Raw genomic sequence first — 6,800 nt, 5'->3', positions numbered from 1 at the left:
TGATGAATCAGTTCAGTGATTGTGTCATAATAAGGTAGGTGGAAGGTTCAACACTAATTGCCTTTTCATTGACATTCTGTTTGTTGATAATCCCTATTGTAAGAAATAACTTTCATTATCAAGGGGTGTGTGTGTGTGTGTGTGTGTGTGTGTGTGTGTGTGTTTTACCTTATTGGTGTACAGTTGGAATTTCCAAATAAAGGTGTGGCTGATATTGAGTAGGAGGAGAAGAAAGAGTGAAAAGAGAAAATAACTGAGGGCTGAGCCTTGAGAAACCCCAACATTATATGTGGAAATCCAGACAGATGAGTCATCAGAGCAGCCTAAGAGTGGCCAGAAAGAAAGAAGATAATAGGAGCCCACAGTCCTCCAGAGGCCGAGGAAGAGGAGTGTTAGGGAGGATCTGATCAGCCTATCAAAGGCCTGGTAAGTAATGGAGGTAGGTGTAGTCTGTGTAAAAGAAACACAGAGAAACATTAATTAACTTTTGTCAACGTGGCACTCTGGTGACTTTTGTGTGTGAAGTCCTGATGATCTGCTGGGGGGTTAGAAATAAACTGCAGTGGGTTGAGGGAATGGCTTAAGCAGAAGGCTTCTAGAACAGAGGCTATTAAGGGGAGAAGCAAGATAAGTTAGTAACTAGAGAGGGATGGGGATTTAAACAAAAACTTATTTTTTTAAAGATGCAAGACATCTTTAAAAAAGATGCAAGACAGAGAAACACAAATTTTAGACTATTAGTTGATAAGTTATTGTAATTTTAAGATTTGCATTGGATAAAGAGAAAATATATAAGAAGAAAGAATAGTGTTATTAATAACATTTAATATAAAATATATATAAAGACTGATATATGTGTAGGAAAAATGTATACTAAATTAATAATTCTTGTTTTTACTGATATTTCCAAATTTTCTCCTATGTGTATTTCTGCTTTTATAATCCAAAAATATGTGATATATTTTATAAGTATTTGTGTGAGTTGTGTGTATGTGTGTGTGTAAATATATGTATATGCATATATATATATACACAACTTTATAAAATTAATAAATAAAAACACTTGAAAGAAATATGCCAAATGTAGTTTAATTGGTAAGTGGAACTGTTGGTGGTTTTCTTTTTTTAATTTTGTCTTTTTTAGAAATTTTGTACAATAAATGTACACTACTTTTATACTAAAAAATACATTGCTTTTGGACGGGCACACTTACTTGAGTGGAAGTTGTCGTATCAAAATTTGTGTTTTATTGCTTTATTATGTTCCTTTACAATACATGGTTTGTGAAACCGTTGTTTAGAGATTTCCTGTGGCCTCTCTGTAAGAAATTCATGGACAAATCTGTGAGGTTTTTGTAATGAAGGAAGCTACAGGTACTTACATGTGAGTTGCTTAGTAGTTCCTGATTGAGATTCTCTCAACCTCAAAATAACTGTAAAATACAGGGGAGAAAAGAGATAAGTTTTAACGTATGTTCAGGGTCTTAAAGTTCTGCTAACTCTAATTCTGATGACTTTGAACAAGTAAAACAGCTGTACCATCACCCGTGTTTCACTCATGTCACATCTTATTGTATTTATATACTATATTTTCTTCTTCCGTTCTTCTCTTGGTGGACTTTTGGATTGTTTCTACAGCTGTTAGTGAATAATGCTGCAGGGACCATGGCGGGGCAGACATCTCTTCAAGATCCTGATTTCAATTCTTTTGGCATCTGCTCAGAAGTGAAATTGCTAAATCATATGGTAATTCTCTTTTCGTGTTGTTGAGGAAGCTCCATATATTTACGGTGCCATTTTCTGTTCCTTTCAACAGTGTACAAGGTTGCCATGTTCTCCGCATGCTTATTATTATAATACGTTATTTATTTATTTTTTTCTGATAATAGCCATCCTAACAGGTAGGAGATGCCTCATTGTGATGGTTTTGATTTGCATGTTTCTGATGATTAGGGAAGCATCTGAGAGCATCTTTCCATATGCCTGGTGTCATTTGTATGCTTTTTTTGAAGAAACGTCTATTCAAGTCCTTTGCCCATTTTTTAATCGGGTTATTTTGTGTTGTTTTTTGTTTTTCATTTTTTTGTTTGTTTTGTTATTGAGTTGTAGGAGTTTCTCATGTGTTTGGATACTAAGATCCTATCAAAGAAGTGCTTTGTGAGTATTTTCTCCCATTCCGTTGGTTACCTTTTCATTCTTGATTATTTCCTCTGCTGTGTAAAAGGCTTTAGTTTGATGTAGTCCCACTTGTCTGGTTTTTATTCTGTGGCCTGTGCTTTTAGTATCCTATCCAAGAAATTACCCAAACCAAAAGCCAAGAAGCTTTTGCCTGATATTTTCTTCTATGAGTTTACATTTTAGTCTTTAATCCAGTTTGAGTTGATTTTTGTGTGTGGTACACGAGTCCAATTTCATTCTTCGGAATGTGGATGTACAGTTTTCCCAACACCACTTGTTGAAAGACTGTCCTTTCCTCATTGATATTCTTGGCACTCTTGACAGCTGTGCTTGGGCAGGGGGAAACCAGAGGAAACTCTGGCGGACGTCCTTAGTGGCCCTCTTGTGCAAACTGGTCATCTCAGCTGAATACTGGGGCAAAAGAGTAATTGAACCATGTAGTAGCTCTTTCACTCTGAAGTCTCCCTCAGGGTAACTGGAGCTCTGGCACATGAAGCCATGCAGTTTTATTCAGTAAACTGGATGTTTAGAGGTCTTGGGGCCAAAGTGGTCACAATCTGTTCTCAAACTTTACATGGGTAAGAAACTCAGCTCTCTGGCATAATACCCATAGGGGGAAAAAAAAGATACAGTAGCCAAAAAAAAACCCAAGCAAAGATTACAAAAAGAAAAGAATTAGGGGTGCCTGGATGTCTGACTTTGGCTCCAGTCATGATCTCGCAGCTCATGCGTTCGAGCCCTGTGTCAGGCTGTGTACTGACAGCTGGGAGCCTGCTTTGGATTCTGTCTCCCTCTCTCTCTGCCCCTCCCCGCTTCCTCCCTCCCTCTCTCTCTCTCTCTCTCTTTCTGAAAAATAAATAAGCATTGAAAAAAATTTGTAAGGAAAAGAAACAAATAAAAGAAAATGAAAATGACGTTTGTATCTAAAAGAAAGTACAAGTATAGAAACAACATATAAAATGATTGTAAATTAATAGGAATTTCACCTGAAATGTTTTGTTAGGTTACCTTTAGTTAACAAATTCAGGCATTTGGAGAAGTAAAACTTTTTTTAACAGTATATTCCATCCTTTAACTGACCGTCTGGACACAAACTATTCCATAATTCTGAACCTGCTGCTTCTTCATGCATAAACGTGAAGGTTGCTTATGTGATTTTTGTTTTGAGTACATACTTTATTATTTTTTTCATGGTAACTGCATGTCATGATACCACACATTATTAGGAGTAAGTTATCTTTAAATAAATCTTGGAAAATGATTATACTTTCTAAAAGAAATGTGTCCAAAATTATTAATAGAATTCAACCATATCAACAGACTTGATAAATATATTTAATTTTCTTTTTGCAAAAGTTGCATTTTGTTTCTTCTTTTACATTTGACAACACTGAATTATGTATAAACCCATAAACCTATAACATTTACAAGCACCACCTCATTTGCAAATGTCCCAGAAATACAAGTGAACATATGGGCAAACACACAATTTTTCCCAAGGCACAACTAATACACAGCACGCAGCATGGAGCGTGAGCATGGCTAGAGCTGGAAGTCCCTGGTGTGATAAGGCACCTTTTCTCCATAGAGAAGTTATGAAACTTCTGGCCCTATGGAAGTGGCAACCAAGAGACACTGTTGAAAGTGAATGGTTAGCTGCATTGTATTTCTGTGTAGTTGTTCCAGAACATGGCGAGTGATATAATAAAAGGGAGTTGTTGGTAGAGTCTTGTAAAGACAAATGGAAGAGATGCTTGTCACAGGGTGCCCTGCTGGGACTGCCAAGTTAATTATATCCTCAAGATATTTTTCAGATTTTTCTAGAAGCTTTCATCGAGATTCTCCATAGGTTGTTATCAAGAACTCTGAATATTGGGCATATGCTCTGGTATTCATTTTTTGGGGGGCTGTTTTTTCTGTAATATGAATACTTTTTTTTACCTGTAAAATGTTATAAGTCATTGTTAAAGTCTTTAAAGTGATGCTCCAGTTAATGATGTGTTTGATTTCTAATCATCTCCTGATCTCCCAAGAATTCAAGTAGTTCAATAACATACGGACAGTGATCAACAGATCACGATAGTACAATGTATCTCTCTCTTTTTTTACTTTTTCCTTTTTTTGTTTACTTTTTCATATAGTAAAGCCATCAACATTCTTCACTCTTTTCGTGTATTTCAACAAAAATTCCATTAATACCCTTTATCTTTCTATATATGTTTTGTTCTTTTGTGTTCTTTAAAAAATAATGAATAAAATACAATGATATCTACCATCATGAAAGAACTAAGAATCTTTTAAAGTTCTTATTTGGATTTATTTCAGATTTGACTTGGAAATTATAATTTTTTATCAATAGGTATCATTATTTGACTAACCCAATTAATAAGCTTTATTTACTCAAAGCTTATTATAAGTACTGACATATTGCTAAAGTCTTCCTTTAAGTGTGTTGATATAGTCCAAGAGAAAACTAGATTCAAAGGAGTTAAATTTCTCTTGCATATGACATTCTTCTGTCACTACCAAAGTGGGCAAAACACACTGGTTTGTTATTTCTCAAGAAAGACAGCCTTAAATATATTTGTGTAGAAATCAGAACACTTATGATAAGATGTTGTCTAACTATTCGCCATAACATTTGCAATGGAGTTATATATTTTTATGTTATAGTGACCCCATCACTTTTAGAGTATGCAACAAATTCAACTTTGTAATTAATTTAAAGATTATTTATTGTCTGAGACTGGCAGTTAAATATTACAAACACATATTTAAAAGGCATGCAAGATGGAATGAGGTAGGACACAAGCAATGTAGAAGGTTATTTAAAAGCTGATTTGGACTCACATCGATTTTGAGACCAAAGCTAATTAAAGAAAAACAAGTAGATGTGACAAGAAAGAGCTATATGTCAACACCTATTTCTTTTTAGATTTGTTTGAGAACTAGTTAAATGTTTGTGAAATAGCTAATGCCAAACTTTTGTCAGAGCAAATTTATTTAAATTAAAAATATTGATTAAATTTATTACCTGTAGCATTTATGGAAGTGAACTTTTATCGTAAAGAGAACTGCTTTTTGCCTGCTTTCTATGCATATCTGACATTAGTGATTATTAGAAGATTACCCTATTAGATCTGACCATGGTAGCATTGTGCTGAAAATGGCATTTTCACCCTTAATGTTAGGTAAAATATGGTGTTTTCCCCTTAAAAGGGACAACAATAAGTAACTAGAATAAACTTTCTATGGTTTTTTAAACTTTGAATTTTTGGTGGCTATTTTTAACACCAATACCTTAGGAATAATTTACACTTCTATTTATTCTTCTAAATTTCATCACCATTACATCAATGGTTAGAATTAGTAACCATTTTGGTAACAATGGGCATTTTGGTAACAGTATTCTCTGAGAAACCTTAAAGAATGGGCAACATGTTATTCTACCATTTTACCACATAAAGAACAATTACAGAGGTTGGATAAATTTGAGTTAGTTATTAAAGAGTAACCTCTAGTAAGAGGTTCAGAAATGTATAGGAATAGCTAAGATTCCAACAGTTAAGATTGGAAGCTTTGTTTCTCATGAGTTAACTACATAAGTTGCATTTTATGTTTGGTTCAGCTTTACTGATTTGAATACATATATGTTGCATGTTTACTACCTCTCTATATATGGAGTTTCTACCATGAGTCTCACTGTAATCTAGCACTGGGTATTATTGTGCTGTAAAAACTAGACAGTTACTAAATTCATAAAGCTCAGATTCTGGAGGAAGTAGGTAATAAATACTCATATATACATATATAATATGTACACACACATATATATGTGCATGCATGCACACATATGAAGAAAATTAATGAATGCTATGAAGCCAACAAATAAAAAGAGGGATATTTTTATAAGGTTATCAAGGTATATATGATGGTCATTATTTAATATAGTGATCATCATTTAGTAAAGTTAGTTGTAAAGGCAAATTTCTCCTGGCTGAGAATATGCTCAGCCCCAAATTCCTTCTGATGCCAAGCATATATAAACTAGATATTAGATTAAATAGTTAAGAAACGAATGAATAAGTGAGTATCTGTTGCAATTGAAGGAGAATAAGAGTATCTCTTTTACTTTTTTCCTCTTTTGCTGCTTTTGAAAAGGAAAGAGATAAGCAGAGTAGGAATGTCTCAGCTCTATTGTTGCTAAACTAGGTTGTAGGGCATGACTCAAAACATCAGAGTTTTATTTCCAATATTACACCCCAGGATAGAATTAGCCCACTCGAGCATACATGATGGAGAATTGGAGCCCTTCCCCATAGGCTTCTGTCTTTATAAAATGTAATTGGTATTTTAACAAGTTTGAGTGTTTATTGTGCTGAAAACGCAGAATGGATTTTCGCCTCCCACTATCTGTTATAATTTTACCGAGTGGAGAAAATCTTCTCCTTTCCTTGTATCAGTGCTCCAGCTCTCTATGACTTCTGCTTGCTTTAGGATAACAGACATGCTTGCTAGCACTTTAAAATCACAAACAAAATGTCACTTCTGTAAATAGAATGCCCAGGACAACAAATAAGACAGTACAAACTCTGAACTTGGTTTAATTTCAAATGTTCTCC

Source organism: Lynx canadensis, chromosome D4 (genome assembly GCF_007474595.2).
Source record: "Lynx canadensis isolate LIC74 chromosome D4, mLynCan4.pri.v2, whole genome shotgun sequence".
Taxonomy (NCBI): Eukaryota; Metazoa; Chordata; class Mammalia; order Carnivora; family Felidae; genus Lynx; species Lynx canadensis.
This window is presented reverse-complemented; position numbering follows the sequence as displayed.